The sequence below is a fragment of the Heterocephalus glaber genome, unplaced genomic scaffold, assembly GCF_053883595.1.
Source record: "Heterocephalus glaber isolate CG9 unplaced genomic scaffold, H.glaber_assembly_v1.0 deba00001550, whole genome shotgun sequence".
Taxonomy (NCBI): domain Eukaryota; kingdom Metazoa; phylum Chordata; class Mammalia; order Rodentia; family Bathyergidae; genus Heterocephalus; species Heterocephalus glaber.
In genome coordinates, this window is record NW_028258343.1 from 22,505,970 (window position 1) to 22,522,882 (window position 16,913).

The window sequence follows — 16,913 nt, forward strand, 5'->3', positions numbered from 1 at the left end:
TTACATTCCTATTCTTTCTCATGATATTTTACCATTTTCACATGGCAGATTTGATTATTAAATTTTTAAGAATTTTCAGTGGTCAGAATATTCACCTGTAGCTTATTTTTCTAGTTTTTATATTTTGGTTAATGTTTCATGTACACTTAAACAGACTGCATATTCTGTTATTTTTTTATAAAGTGGTCTACATATCTCAATTTGATATTGGCTTATGTCTCTTTAATGATCTTTCTGGCTACTTATTTTGTCAATGACTGTGACAATAATGTTGAAGATAAGATTGTAGATTTGTCTTTTTAAAGTTTATTGGCATTTGCTTCATGTATTTTGAAGCTCAGTTATCATATGTATAAACATTTTATAATTGTATATCTTCCTGATGTATTGACAGCATTATATCTAGTAATGTTCTTTGTTCTGAAGTCAAATTTGTTTACTATTAATTTAACCACTCTAGGTTCTTCTTCTTCTTCTTTTTTTTTTTTTTTTTTGGTACTGGAGATCGAACTCAGGTCCTTGTGCTTGCGAGGCAGACAGCAGAACCACTGAGCTAAATCCCTGGCCCTGTTAATCCACATTTAACCTTATACATCTTTATATTTAAAGTACTGTTGATGTAGACAGCATAGGGTTGAGTCTTTTCCCCCAAATCTGTCATATCATACCTTCTAATTGGGATTTTAGATCATTTACATTTATTGTAATTATTATTGTATTTGGGTTGAAATTTACATTTATCTTCTTGTTTTCTACTTTTCCCAACTGCTTTTTTGTCTTTTATTTTTTATTGTTATCTTTCTATATTAATGGACTGTTTTCATTGTTTTCCATATTATGTTCTTAGTTGGTTTATTACTTATTTTTTTTTTTAGTATTGATTTCAGGTTTACATTGTACATATTTAATTATCATAGTCTGTTTTCAACTAATATCACAGCATATTATGTTTATAATAGAACTTTTAAACCAAGAAAATCAGAAATGTCACTGGGTCACTCCAATCCAAAATATTCTCTCCTTTCTCTTACATAGTAACAGATTCCTTAACATTCCATTGATAACTAAGTTTATAGTTCCACGTACATTTTTCCCTTCTTTTTTTTTTTCTCTTTCTCTTTTACTTTTTCTTTTATATTACTAGGATTGGACCCAGGGCCTTGCACATGCTGTACAAGACATTACCACTGAATCACACACCCCCAATCCCTTTTATTTTTCTTATTTTGAAACAAGGTCTTGCCAAGCTGCCTCAAATGAACTCAAGCTTTAAATCCTCCTGCCTTAGTGCCCTGTGTTGCTGGGATTACAGGCAGGTACCACCATGCTCAGCTCATGCAGTTTCTTAAGTCTACTTTTGAACTGTGTTGTAACATGCTTACTGCCATTTAATGCCAGCATTATTAATAAGCAAATGTATCATTAGCACTTTTCTTTCCAGTACGGGGGATCGAACTCAGGCCCCTGGGCCCCCAATTAGCACTTTTCTTTAGAAGGTCACATCTGAGATATTAAATATGAGCTGCTTAAGAACAGGGGCAAAATTGATTCCTACTCAGAAATTCTAGCTTAGTACTAGAAACAGTATCAGTATTCATTTCCTAAATGAATTATCAAATTTTTTGAAATATCACATATAGCTGAAGCAAAGGTTGAGACAAGTCACTTAGGAAGAAGTGACCTGTGATACTGGTATAAATGTGGTTTCTTCCTCTTCAATGTGGGATGAATTTCAAATGGCAATGATAGCCACTAAATTCTCTTTAGCAAAATGTGTAACTCACGTGTACACATAAGAGCAGCTCCCTCTGTGGAAATGTGTGTGTCTACTGTGTGCCCTGCTATAGGCCAGCGTTATTTTGACCACGACATGAATCTGCGGGGTTGTGTGACCAGCCTAGAAACCTAGGAATGATTTGGAAATCAGATGTGAGCATTTTGGAGTATGGCGTATGTGCAAATGTGTGCCTAACTTGTATTGATAAAAACTGTCAAAGCGATTACTTTGGCGTTTGAATCTGTTTAGTCTCTCTTTCTAGAAACCGTGAATGATCCAGTTGCAAACAAATGACCGGACATCTGATGTTTTAAGGACTCTCCTAGCACAATGTTGCTGGATGTTGATAAATTTTTTCTTCGTAAACCCAGCCTAACTACACCTTTATTGCAGCTTATAGTCCGGACACAGGTCAGCAAACTTTAGCCCACTGCTCAAATCCATCCCTTGAACTTTTTTCACAAATAAAGTTTTATTGGAGCACAGTGCCTACATGGGTCTGTTTCCTCTACGGCCACTTTCATGCTATAGTGGCAGAGTGGTCATGACAGAGATGGAATGGCTTGCACAACCCACAGCATTCCTTGTCTGCCCTTTTAGGAAGAGTTGCCAACATCTGGTCTAGAATGCTAATTATGCATAGAAATGCAAATTTGCCTTAGGTAGAGTAACCTTTTTAGACTAACAGGGGACCGGGGGAGGACACCTAGCCCTAGACTTCGGTTAACTAACAATGAAGCTATGACTCAGAGAATGAAGATATCCCCAAAGAACTCACAGAGCAAGCAGTGCACTGGTGGGACTGCAAGCTTGGGGACCACCCCACTGGTGCAGGAGTCCAGCCTGCCATCTGCAAGTTACTTGAATGTTTGGGTCTTCGTTTTCTTGCTGATACAATGAGTGTTACAGCGGTACCTGCTCCCAAGGCTGTGAGGTAATGCATTTGTGTATAGTGATTGTTTGTGGATACTCTATCAATTATAGCTCCTGGGGTGACTTGCTGTTGGGTGGCAAGTGGGACAAAAGTCCTAGAACTCAGCTCTCTTGACTTGAAATTCAGTCCACTTTCCACTGTGCCATCTGTTCATTCAGCACTCGGCAGACCTTCATCAGATCCTCCTGTGAGGCAGGTGCTTTTAGGTGTGCTCTAAACTCGCCGGACTTTTCCAGGAGTCAGATCACATTTTTCATTGTTTTTCTTACTTGTTATGAAATGGCCGAAAATAAACTCCTGGGCAATCCACAGTCAGACACATACTTCTGTAGTTTATCTAACTTATTCATGTTTTTTCCTGCTTTGAATGGTGATAGTTTTAATCCCTAGATTGAGTGATATTGAGCCGCTCACTATAGGATGGATTAACAATATATTTTTCCTTGTGTTTTCTTCTCTAGTGATAAATGAAACAAATGTTTCTTTTTATGTGACATAAAATTTTACTAACATATTCTGTGTAGCAAAACTGACTTACCTATGTCATTTCTTCCCTGTAGAATATAAAGAAGAAGAGCTATTACTGAAGTACGTGCCAACGTATTTACTTATCTGATGAGTTTAAACAGGATCAGGGGAGTTTGTCTCATATAAACCCTAATTTTTAGCACTAGCTGTACTTTAGCTTTCAAAATCAGTTAACTTCTTTGGCAGGTTTCCCACCATATATTCTGCCGTTGGCAGTGGGCCACCATGAAATGCTAAGTGCTATGGAAATAATTGGACTGTCATGTTTGCTAATAGAGTGAGTTTGAGATACATTGGGGGAGACAGTTATTAAAGTGTTGGCTGTTGGAGTTTGACCATCTAGTCCTGGATTTCAACATTGATCTATCATCAGAATGTGTAAGCTGTTCTTTATTGAATGACACATTTATATTTTTAGCCCTTTCCTAAAATGCCAGAGTTCATTCCTTGAGCATCTTTAAAGTATCTTTCTTGTACAACACCAAATATAATTAACCACAGTTCCAGTGGGCTCTAACGGTTTCCTGGACTAACACACCACAGTCCTATAATCAGTTTAACTGGTGCTGAGGCAGGCCAACGACAGAGAGCACAGTGCCTGCTCCATGAGCTCTTTCCCCTTTCCTGGGTACCTTAGACCTGAGTCCGTACAACTTCGACAAACAGAGCCTCTTTACCAATCCAGGCTGTGAGTGCACAAAGAAAGAGTTCTCACAGGAGGTGGCTGAGGTGGGCTAAATACCAGTGCTGTTTCTGTCTCTTCCGAATGATTTCAGATGAGCCCAGATGGTCATGATCCCAGTCACCATCCTGTTTCACACTGTGAGTCCAGGTGCGCCAAGGCATGGCTGTCTAGCACAGATTCAGCTAAGAAAGTTTTACTGATACATTTTTCCCATTCCCAAGTTCGAGACCATGATAGATGCTACTTGTTTAGCAGGTTCATGTGCTGTCAAGGAAACCTTGTTTCTGCAGATGAAAGCTGAGACCTGTAAGTATCCCATCAGGGTATTTGTCTTTTGAGCAAACTCCAATTTGATGGAAATTAATGTATTTTGAATATCCTATATGTTAACTTTCAGCATATATCAATTTTTTTTCCTTTTGACACTTAGATTCATTTGTAGGCTGAAAAATCTCAAGCTTTGGTATAAAGAATGTAAACTTATTGCTGAGTAGCAAATTAATGGAAATCAGAAAAAGAACTGATGGAAATATTTCAGTCGTGCTAATGATTGGCAGGAAAACTACACACACACACACCCCTAAGATCAAGTTACTGATTTATTTAGCAAGGATGGACTGATTTATTGGGCTAAGAAAGCCACATTGTACAAGAACAGATGCAGCCAGTGCAGCCTAAGATTCAAGATGCCCCCATTCTTTTGTTACCATCAACTTGTTCTAGAGGAATATATCATTGTTATTTACATAGATCTTGTGGAAACATTGAGTTCTTCTTGCAGACTTTGGGCTCGTCTGCTCCTTCACCCAAACTCCACATCACCGAGGCGATGGCCCCAACCTAGGGAGGTGAGCTGGGCCAGGGCTCAGGCACACCTGAGCAGCACCTGCTGAGCTCACCAGGACTTCAGAGAACCTAATTCACCCCCAGACACCTGCATGCAACAACCAGAGAGGAAATAGAAGCCATGGATACTGAGCACACAGCATATGCCTGATTTAGCAACATTGAAGAACTAGTGTAACCCCCATAAAATTATCAAAAATACCCTGCACCTTTACATGGTAACTTATTGTTAAGAGAGTACGTTCTTGGATATGTGTTATATATCTGCAGCAACTCTGCCACCCGGGCACAGTCTCTCAATGTGTGAACGTGTGTGTGTGTGTGTGTGTGTGTGTGTGTGTGTCCAGTGTTTTTCATGCACTGAAGTTTAATCTTTATGTTTGGACATAACTGTGTTCATGCTGAGTGATAATTTTAAATTCCCTATTGATGTTCTTAATAATACAACAGAATCAGTGATCAATATTTAAACTCATATATATGCATCACATGGAGATTACATATATTTATCTTCTATTTTATAGGATTCCCTGGCAATCAAACACATTTAATCCAGAAGTATAGAGAAGTCTACTCTGTTAAGACATCAAACACAAGATAGTTTATGCCTCCAAAGAGTTTATGCCTTTACTTTATGGTGAGAAGAGTGTGTGTGATGGAAGAACAAATGCAGGCTTCTGGTGGTAAATCCTGAGGTCTCTCAAGCGTAACTGCTGATAGGAAAACTCAGCGGAAGGCGACATTGCCTGGAGCTGTGTGACCGTGAGGGACAGGAGGGAGGGACAGAAATAAAGCGAAACAGCAAGGTGCACACGAGATGTAGGAGTGGAGGGTGTGAGACTGGAGGAGGGTGGAATGCAGCGCGGCCCAGGAGGGGCTTGGGGAAGATGCCAGATGATGCACTGGATGCGTCCACCACTCAGTCTCCTGAGAGCTTCCAGTGATTCCTGATGATTTCTCAGCAGAAGAGTAACACGACCCAAGTTATCTTGAAACTTAAATCCCAGCAACTAATTCTAGCCCTAACTTGCTTCATTTAAAATCCTTCTGTTCAATGGAATTTCTGGTGAATGGATTTTCTTTATTTTTTTTTATAAATGCTGTTAAATAATAGTATTTATGATGAGTGAATTACTATGCTCAAAATCAATTTCTTTAAAATCAACTTTGTATTCTTTTTTCATAGACCCTAGCATCTTTGCCAACAATACACACCGCTGGAACTTCGCAAGCTGTGGTTTATGCTAAAGTGGACCATTCTTCAAAATGACTTCATGCAGGATTTAAAAAGTCTCCCCTTAAATGGTATTTGAAATGCAGTTCTGTAAAAGATGTGGAGGTGAAGAGGTTTGCACTCAGAATAAAAGGACACAAAACCTTCAGCAACTCTGGAATAAGAACCTATTCAAGAGAATGAGCACTGCTAAATTTCTCTAATGAAGCAATTATTTCAAGCTGTGTTTCTCAAAGAATATTTAGTAATTAAGCTTATGAGTGCTTAACGGGAACAAAGCTAAATGGGGCACTGTACGGAATTCTCTGGGTTGTGACCAAGCGGCTGTAGAGCACGGAGGAAAAGCTGTGGCCTTGGAAGGCAGTGATGCTTTTGCACTGTGAGCGGGCCCGAGAGGCAGCTTCAGCCCCGCCCTGGATGAAGCTGTTCTCTGTGGTCAGCGAGCCCGGCACCTCTCCCCCCACCTGACACCTGCTCTGCACTGGCCACTGCTTTCCCACCTGGTCCTGTCTGGCCTCACACTCCCGTCTAGTTTCCACTGACCAGAGCCCTGGCTAACTGCCATCACCCTTCAACGTCAGTCATCTTGCACAGGGCAGTGTTGAACATCGGGACAGAAAGTCAGTAAATGCGTGTTCTTGTCACGGTACCGGGGGCAGCTCACCCTTTCATTTCAGTGCACAGATGAATCTCTGGGGCAACATGCAGGTGACCGATCTGCTGGCGTCTAACTGGGCTCCAGCACGCCGAGCTGTGGCCCCGAAGCATCATTCCCAGGCAGAGCATGTCGGGTCATCCCTGGACCAGATCCCCCTGGTGATTCCAGACCCTGAGTGAGGGTGGAAGCCAGCAGGGCCTTTGGGCATCCTAGACACGGACTAGGACTGTCTTTCTCCTCCTCGGTGCAAGGACTCTTGGCGAGAGAGGAGGGAAGGTGCAATGCTCCGGAAGTGACATTTTCACTGTGCCGTGTGTCAGGGAAACAGTGCATAAGAGCCAGCACGGACGGCAGGAGGTGCCAACAGACCGCAGAGGAGGCCAAATGCAGTCCCAGGGCAGAAGCAGCAGACCCTCGCCCCTGAAGGAGAGAGAAGCCAAGCTAGAGAAAGGTGATCTGCAGCCTGCTGCAGTGTTTCTAGGCTGATTCAGAACCCACTGTGGGGTCACAGCCCTGGTTGAGGAAGCATGCAGGCATCAGTGCTCGGCAGGGAAAGTCTGGCTGACTGACTTAATGGCTGTGCCTGTCTACAGGGGTGGACGTGTTAGCCACAGTCCCTGGGCCTGGTGAGGTGCAGCCAAGATGGCAGTGCTCATGTCAGGCTGGACCCCACACGCCATCAGGCAAACTGCTGAAGGGCTGGGCTGCAGCGCAGCACCCCCGTGCCCTTGGGGCAATACCTCACTCTGCAGAGCAAAGCAAAACTAAACAAAGCCTTGCGTAAACTGATGGATGTTTCAGTGTAAGTAGGAGATCATTCTTTCAAGATATTTGTGAGACCATGGCAGCTTGCATCTACTCTTTTTATACATGTACATTAATGAAACCAATCTGAGATCCTTCTGAATGTTTATAGTCAACCAGCACTTAATGGATATGTCATACTTGGAAAATGATACCGAGGTATTAGTGCAGGTATTAGCTGTTCTTAAATGGTTTGCTTTTGGGTGGATACTACAGGGAAGCACACTGCCTCTAAGAATCCTTTATGCCCAGAAGGTGATGAGGCAGCTTTATCATATTCCCATTTTCTTTAAAGTTTCATTTTAAACAACACTTCAGCAATAAAACCATTTCTAACACATAAAGGTAGGGAGGAGAACTAATTCTGCAAGACAAGACTCAAAACTATTACAGTGACTTGGCAGTTAGTAGAGTTGAGCATATCAGTTGCTCAGGAAGGTAGTAGGAGAGACCATCTGTGTAGGTTATTTTGCTTTGTTTTACTCAGTGGTGAAATTGTTAGTATAGGCAAAGCCAGAAAATTAAGAGAGGCTATAATGCTTGGGTTTATAAAATTTGACTAGTTCTTAATGAAAAATAGTACTATCAGTGATGACCCTTTAAATTGTTAGATATTGAAATTTACTAAGATTGAGATTTAAATTCAGAGCAGTGTTTGTGTGTGTAAAAGCACACGTGTACATACGGCGGGCAGAGAGAGCGCTGGAGAGCAATCGGCAACAGCCACTGAAATGTGGAATTCATGACCTCCAGACTCACAGTCCCTCTCCTAGGGGGCGATGTCCACAGGGATAGCACACTCGAGTGGAGGATGTCAGTGCAGGATGATTATGCTGGGACTGTTCCTGATGGGGTGAGATTGGATAGAGCCATGATCACCAAAGAAGCACGGACAAGTCGGGGCATCTGCAAAAGTGAATTTCTTACAGCTGCATCCACTAACCTGAAGGATTTCCATGAGGTGCTCTTGGATGCAATAACCACCTGTATGGAACTGGTTTGTGTTAAATAAAACCAGCATGCATATCTGTGTGTATCAGCAAATTGTTATATGAGCGTAAGGAAATGAAAAAACAAAAACTAGATTGTTCATCTGAATGTGATGGAAGGTGGAGTGATTCAGATGTGCAGGGAAAGACACACACGGAAAAGATACAGGGGAAGAGTGATGGGGGACCAGTCAAGAAACAGAACCTGCAGGACTGAGGCATTTTTAGCTTATTTGTTAGAGAGTCTTACACATTTTCAAGCTGTATCAGTTCCTGTGTTAACTGAGTGATCTTCAAACCAGTGAGATGTGTTGAAAGATGAACTGAACCTGACAGATCCTGACCCTTGGAACACAGTGAAGACAGTAGATAAATGGGGCCGGTGGACCCAGAAGGAGTCCGAGGTTAAGCTGAGTGAGTGAGTGTGACTAAAAAGAAGGGGCTGGAGTCATCGTTGAGTCACTAGGCGTCTAGCAACTTTACACCCACGGAATACACGAGTGCTTGCAAAGGGCAGGGGCGGGTGAAACACTGCTCCAGTTCAGTCATCTTGGGGGACAAGGCAAGGGCCGCCGAGTCCGGACAAGAGGCAGGGTGTGACACACAGCACACCTGACACTGGGACCGCGGGTGCAGCCGGACTTCCATCTGCGGCTGGCGACAGCATCTAAGGTGGGTCTCACAGAAGTTTCTGTGCTGCGGAACGAGGAGCCATGGCTCCCAGGGATGAGACCACACAGGCATGGTGACACCACAGCACCGAGGAGCTAGGACCCTGGGGAGAGGAGCTCGAATTGGCTGTGCTGCCACAGGCCCAGGCGACCAAGTGACAGGGAAGCCAGAAGTGGATTTGGCGGGTGCCTGGGAAGAGCTGGGAGAAGTAGGGGGAGCGGGAATTTAGGGCACTGAGCATTTCCAGGACAGCAGCTGGGCTCGCGGGTCTCCATGTGGCCAGGTTGATGGGTCCTCTCTGGGCATCCACCTGGGAGTGTTTCCCACGCGGGTCTCACACTGTGCTCACCTGCTCGCTCCAGCCCAGCCCGGCCCAGGTTGAAGCTTGGCCCTTAACATTCCCAGTTTTCATAAAGTCAGCCTGGCTTGCTTCACCTCTTCCACACCTGACGGCCGCTCCAGCAGGAGCTTTACACTCGGGCTCATCTTCCTTTCCACGAAGGCTCATCTCTCAGGCTGATTTCTGTCAGTGCAGCCCCTCTTCGCCTCTCAGGGAAATTCTTCATGGCCTTGGATCTCCTGAGGCTCACGGCTCCAATCCTCAGAGCTGTTGTGGACCGAATCCTTGTCCTCATTTTCTATTGTGGGGCTTGGAAAGAGGGATGGTACGGATGACAGAAAGATGCACAGGAAGAGGAGCAGGTGTGGTCCGTCGTGGGGCAGGAGCGGCAGGTAGGGGAAGGCGATGACGTGGCCAGGCATGGCGGTATCCAAGTTGCCACTGTGTTTTTCATTTGAAAAATAGTATTTTATTATGCTTTTTATTTTCCTTTAATATCTGAAGGGGAAATTGGCATTTGAATAAGTAAAACCCTATAAAAGTTAATTTACCAAAACCTGGTTGACGAGTATTTGTATCACTGAGTTCACTATGTTTTGTTCTGTTTAATCAACTCTGCTCAGTTGGAAACGTTACTGCTGAGTTATTAACAGTACATATTTTTAATATTTGTTTGCATAATTATCTTCAACTTCTGTTTTGACAAGATTTTCTTTTCACTTATGTAAATTCCCACAGTGACACCAGATGACTCCAGACAGACTTGTATTTGTACAGTGAAAAGAAGCACACTTTTCTTATAAAGAAACACCAGCAAGTGAAAATGAAATTAAAATGTAAACTCAACCTTTCAGAACTTAGCTTGAAGAAGCTGGAAATGCCAGCCCAGCAGGAAAGGTCTTCGGAGGCCTTGTCTTCAGGCGCAGCCCGAACTGCGCTGTGGTAAAGCCAGCGTCTTCTCCTTTTGGAGACTGAGTTCGGCCTCGTGCTCACCTAGGTTGGAAGAAAGTGGGAAGCCAACCTATGAGCTTCAGGGCTGTAAATCTGGGCAGCAGCAACAGCGATTTCTCCCTATCTTCTGTAACGGGGCAGACCAGCCTTCCTGGAGTAATTTCTGACGTTAACGGTGCGGGCTCCTGGATTTAATGGATTCTGGCTCGTGTTGTCACAGTGAGACGCCTCCTGTCTCTGATATTACTGGGAGTTTCTTTAAACGGTTTAAGATGTTTTACCATCCCGGAGATGCATTGTAACCTTGAGAAACCCCAAGCAGCAGCTCCACCTCTGAGTTGGACGTCTAGTATGGCGGTTATATTGGTGGCCAATTATGTTATTTTAGTTTATTAGTGCATGTGTGTGGTACATAAGGTTCACAATCACACACATCTCAATTCCTCTTTTTTCACCTTTATCCCTCACTCCCTTCCCCTCTCTCCATCTTGGGACCCATTTCTCCTTTGAGAATGATCAGTCTCCCTACTTCTTATTATCCACCTCTTATTTTTCTCCTTATTTTTACCTTGGGTTTCTCTAAGAGAAACAAGGTGTTATTCAAGCTGTGTGTCAGATTCATTTCTCTGAATAGTATGATCTCAAAGTGTGTCCACTTTCCTACAGACGATTCAGGTTTATCCTTCTTTATGGCAAAGTAGTGCTCCGTTGGACATACACACCACATTTTCTTTAGACATGCGTCTGTTGGTGGACATATGTACCATCTCCAAGATTTAGCTCTTGGGAGCTGTGCTGCTCAGAGCACGGGTGTGCACGGGTCACTGTGGTACGACGTCATCAACGTTGGCCTTGGGAAGACAACACTGGGTGCTGATCGAGTCTGCACAGCACGTGATCTTAGTCCCTCCTGTGCCCCACGTGCAGACCATGCAGGAAGCCAGTGCCCTGCACAGGCACTGTTTGGGGAAAGACTTTTGAGGCTTTCATAGAGGGCAGACCTTGACATGCCTTTGTTAGGGACGCAGCTGCCCCTTCCCTCCTGCTCAGGTATCCACACGGGGTTTCCCTGAACTCCTCCCATGGAAGTTTGAGCCGGGAGACCCTCCTGCCGACAACTGCAGTGCTTCGCTGTGGGTTTTGCTTCATTGCTCTGGATCTAGCTGAGGTTGGAAATCTTTTAACATATTTATTGGCTGTTTGGATATCCTTACTTGTAAATTGTGTGTTAAAGTCTTTTACTAATTTTTGTTGTTGTTTATAATTAAGTTGCCAATGTTGTTATGGCTTTTTAAAAATTAATTTTGTTAGTACATTTGAGATATACAATATAATGACATTCATCATTGGAAATTTGCACCTCTACGTAATCTCTCTTGGTTCTTATTTTTCCCCCTTCCCCTGCCCTCCCTTCAACCATCCCACCCTTCTCTATTTACAAAGACTTTGTTTCCATTTTTTCATTTTCTCACATTAATTCCATTCCCTTCTTTCTTTTCCCCTACCCCTCCCACTTCCCCTTCTCTTTTGCCTCTTGTCTTCCTATTTCACATTATCTATTATACCTGTTAGTCCTTATTTACACTCTCAGTTTCTCACACCAGAGAAACTATTCAGTATTTACACATGTGTGTCCTATTTATTTCACTTAAGAGTATCGCCTCAATGGGCATCCATTTAGCTATAAATGTTTCTAATTTCTCATTTTTTATGGCTGAGTAGTACTCCATTTTATTAAAAAACCCACATTTTCTTTATCCAGTCTGCAGGTGATGGGCAACTGGGCTGCTTCGAAGTTTTAGCTATTACAGATTGTGCTGCTATGAACATGGGTGCACATATATCACTGTGGTATGATTCTTTTAATTTTTTGTGGAAGATGCACAGTAGAGGGATAGCTGGGTCACATGGCACTTCCAGTCCTAGTTCTTTGAGGTATCTCCATACTGATTTCCACAGTGGTTGCACCGGTCTACACTCCCACCAGCAGTGGAGCAGGGTTCCTCTTTCCCCACAGCCCCGCCAGCATTTGTTATTGGTTGAATTCATGATAGCAGCCATTCTTTCTGGAGTGAGGTGGAATCTCAGCGTTGTTTTCATTTGCACCTCTCAAGTGACCAGTGATGTTGAACAGTTTTTCATGTGTTTATTTGCTATTTCTATTTCTTTGTCTGAGAAATGTCTGTTCATTTCAGATGCCCATTTTTGGATTGGGTCTTTAAATATGGTAGGTCTGATTTTTAAAAATTCTTTATAGATTCTAGATAGTAGACCTTTGTCTGAGGGAGAGCAGGTGAAATTTTTTTCCCACATTGGGGTATGTCTCTTCACACTGCTGGTGGTTTCTCTTGCTGTGTAGAAGCCTTTTTTTTTTTTACACCGGGGATTGAACTCGGGTCTTTGCACTTGCACAGCAGGCAGCCAAACCATTGAGCTAAATCTCCGGCTGTGCAGAAGCCTTTTAATAAGAAGAGATCCCACTTGTTGATTGTTTGTGCTAGTTCACGGGCAACTGAGGTTTTGTTCATAAAATCTTTTCCTACACGGATGTCTTCAAGGGTTCTACCTAACTTCTGTTGCAGCTGGTTCAGTGTTTCTATTTTAATATTTAGATCTTTAATCCATTTCTATTTTAGTTTAGTGCATGGTGAGAGATATAGGCCTAGTTTTAATCCTTGGCAAGTTGAAAACCAATTTTTCCAGCACCATTTATTAAAGAGGCTATCCTTAAAGAGGGTGTTTGGCTCCTTTGTCAAAAATGAGGTGGGTGAGTGTGTCTGGAGTTGTTTCTGCATCTTCTAATCTGTTCCACTGGTCCTCAGGTCTGTTTCTTTGCCAGTACCATGCTGTTTTTGTCACAGTAGCTTTGTAGTATAGTTTCAAGTTGAGGATTGTGATACCCCCTGCCATGTCTCTGTTGCCTAGAATTGCTTTTGCTATTCTAGGTCTCTTCTTGTTCCAAATGAATTTTTGGACTGTTTTCTCAAGGTCCATGAAGTATGCTGCTGGGATTTCAATTGGGATTGCGTTGAATCTACATAGCAGTTTTGGAAGTATGGCCATTTTCACTATACTGATCCTTCCTACCCAAGAGCAAGGGATGTTTTTCCATTTTCTGATATCATCTTCAATCTCTCTTTTCAGGGTGCTATAGTTTTCAGAGAAGAGGTCTTTGATTTCTTTTGTTAGGTTGATTCCTATGTATTTCAGCTTCTTGGATGCTATTGTGAATGGAATTTTTTCCCTTATTTCTATCTCAGTGAGTCTGTTGTTTGTGTAGAGGAAAGCTATTGATTTTTGTGTGTTGACCTTGTATCCAGCTACTTTACTGAATTTGGTTATTAAGTCTAGAAGACTGTTGGTGGAATTCTTGGGGTCTTCTATGTAGAGTATCATGTCATCTGCAAATACTGACAATTTGACTTCTTCATTTCCTATCTTTATTCCTTTTATTTCTTTCATTTTTCTATATTGATCAGGAGTAGTGATAGTGGACATAGTTGTCTTGTTCCTGATTTTAATGTGAAGGATTTCAGTTTTTGACCATTTAGTATGATATTGGCTGTTGGTTTTTCATAGATGGCTTTTATCAGATTGAGGTAGAGACCGTCTATTCTAATTTTTAATAGGGTTTTTATGATAAATGTGTGTTGGATTTTGTCAAATGCGTTTCTGCATCAATTGAGATGATCATGTGGTTTTGTCCTTGGGTCTATTGATATAGTGTATTACATGTATTGATTTGCATATGTTGAACCATCCCTGCATCCCTGGGATGAATCCCAGTTGGTCAGGGTGTATGGTCTTCTTGATGATCTTCTGCATTCTATTTGCCAGTATCTTATTAAGGATTTTTGCATCTGTGTTCATTAGTGAGATTGGCCTATAGTTCTCTTCTTCTGTTGGGTCTTTCTCTGCTTTAGGGATCAAGGTGATGCTTGCTTCCAGGAATGAATTTGAGAGTATTGCTTCCCTTTCAATTTCACTGAAGAATTTAAACAGTAGTGGCAGTAGTTCCTCTCTAAATATCTTGTAGAATTCAGCAGTGAAGCCATCAGGACCTGGGCTTTTCTCAGTTGGTAAGTTTTTAATTATGTTTTCAATTTCATTGGTTGATACTGGGTTGTTTAGATTTTTAGGTGTTCTTCATTCAACTTTGGTAATTCATATGTATCTAGGAATCTGTCCATTTCTTCTGTGTTTTCCATCTTATTGGCATATAGGTTCTTGAAGTAGGTATTGATGATCCTCTGGATTTCTGCTGGGTCTGTTGTAATTTCACCCTTTTTTATTCCTAATTGCATGGATTTGGGCCTTTTCTTTCCTTTTCCTGTTAAAGTTGGCTAAGGGTTTGTCAATTTTGTTTATTCTTTCAAAGAACCAATTCTTGGCTTCATTTACTTTTTGTATCATTCTGTTTTCTCCATTGCATTGATTTCGGCTCTGATCTTTCTTTATAATTTCTTCCCTTGTATGAGCTTTGGGGTTGTCCTGCTCTTCTTTTTCTAGAAGCTTGAGGTTCAGCATCAGCTTGTTTAATTGGGCTCGCTCTGTGTTCCTAATATGAGTATTCACTGCTATGAATTTCTCTCGTAAGACTGCTTTCATTGTGTCCCATAGATTCCTGTATGTTGTATTGTCAGTGTCATTTAATTGAAGGAAATGTATGATTTCTTCTTCAATTTCCTCTGTGACCCATTAGTTGTTCAGAAGTGTGCTGTTCAATTTCCATGTGTTTTTGAGATTGTTGTGGTTCCTTTTGCTTTTGATCTCCAATTTCATCACACTATGGTCTAATAATATACAGGGGATAACTTCAATTCCTTTGCACTTGCTTAAACATGTTTTATGAGTGAGCATGTGGTCTATTTTGGAGAATGACTGCATGCAGCTGAAAAGAATGTATATTGTGATTTTGTGGGGTGGAACACTATGTAAATATCTGTTAAGTTAATTTGTTCAAGAGTTTTATTGAGTTCTAGTATTTTGTTGCTAATTTTTTGTCTAGTTGATCCATTTGTGACAGTGGGGTATTGAGGTCCCCCACTACTATTGTATTAGTGCTCATTTGATTTTTCATGTCCGTTAGAATTTCTGTTATATAGTTGGGCGCAGGAGAGTTTGGTGCATATATATTTATGATTATCATCTGTTCTTCTCACATTGTTCCCTTTACAAGGATGTAGTGTCCTTCTTCATCTCTCTTAATCAGTGTTGGTTTGCATTCCACTTGATCTGCAAAGAGGATAACTACTCCTGCTTTTTTTTCGGGTTCCTGTTGCATGGAGTATTGTTTTCCACCCTTTAACTTTAAGTATATGAGTTTTTTTTTAATTGAGTGTTTTTCTTGTATGCAACATATTGTTGGATCTTGCTTCTTGACCCATTCTGCCAGTCTATTTCTTTTGATTGGTGAATTGAGACCATTAACATTGATGGTTATAACTGATACATATTGACTTATCATTGTCATGACTTTTTCTTTTTGTTGGATTTCCCCCCTTTACATTTAATTTCTTTTCTTGTCCAGTGGATTCATTCTGCTGGGCTTACTGGGGTTATGATCCTCATTGTTTATTCCTAGAATACTGTCTAAAATTTTTGGAGTGCTGGTTTGGTATTCATGAAGTTCCTAAGGTGCTATTTGTCATGAAAGTATCTTATTTCTCCATCCATTTTGAATGATAGTTTTGCAGGGTACATCAATCTGGGTTGGAGGCTGTTTTCCTTTAGGGCTTGCAATACCTCACTCCAAGCATTTCTTGCCTTGAGGGTTTGCGTTGAGAAGTCTGCTGTGATTTTGATGGGCTTTGCTTTGTATGTGATTTGTTTCTTTTCTCTGCTTGTAGAACTTTATTCTTCTGTTGTCTCTCTGGAATCTTGACAATTATATGCTTATTTGTAGATTTTTTTGATCAAGGCTAGTTGGAGTCCTATATGCCTCACTTATCTGTATGTCAAGTTCTTTTCCCCTGGTTGGGAAGCTTTCTGCCTTTACTTCTCTGAACAGCTTTTTTTTATGTCATCTGAACTCTCGTCTGTTTTTTTCATTGACTCCCATCAGTCTTATGTTATTCTTCCTTGCATTGTCTAGCAGCAAGGATTTCTCATGATCTCTTACAATTTTAAAGAAATTTTTCTTTTCCTGGCCACTAATTTAGTCTTATTTTCTATATGTGAAATTCTGTCCTCACATTGTCCTCACATTCTGCTGTGCAGACTTTCGATGGAGTTTTTAATCTCCTGGAAATCTATTTGCATCTGTTTTATGGATTCCATTTGTGTCCTATGTTGGGATTCCATCATGTTCCTGAGCTCCTCTCTAGATTTATTAATCATGTCTTGCACTAGGAGCACAATCTCTGCTGTTATCTGAGAAATTATTTCTGATTTCATTTTTTCCAGATCCTCTTTTGTTGTCAAATGAGGGAGTCCAGGTGGTTGAGTATCAGGTTGTTCCATCTCATTTCCCTTTGGGGTTGCTGTAAGTGATCT

At 41.5% G+C, this 16,913-nt stretch overlaps 1 long non-coding RNA gene across 1 annotated transcript; it reads left to right on the plus strand.

Annotated features, from left to right (window-relative positions):
* Positions 1-576: 576 nt before the first annotated feature.
* Positions 577-11,669, plus strand: LOC110344972 (uncharacterized). The gene is made up of 3 exons (XR_002387973.2): positions 577-4,230; positions 5,295-5,407; positions 5,957-11,669. It is a non-coding gene; the product is annotated as an uncharacterized LOC110344972 (long non-coding RNA).
* Positions 11,670-16,913: the final 5,244 nt, after the last annotated feature.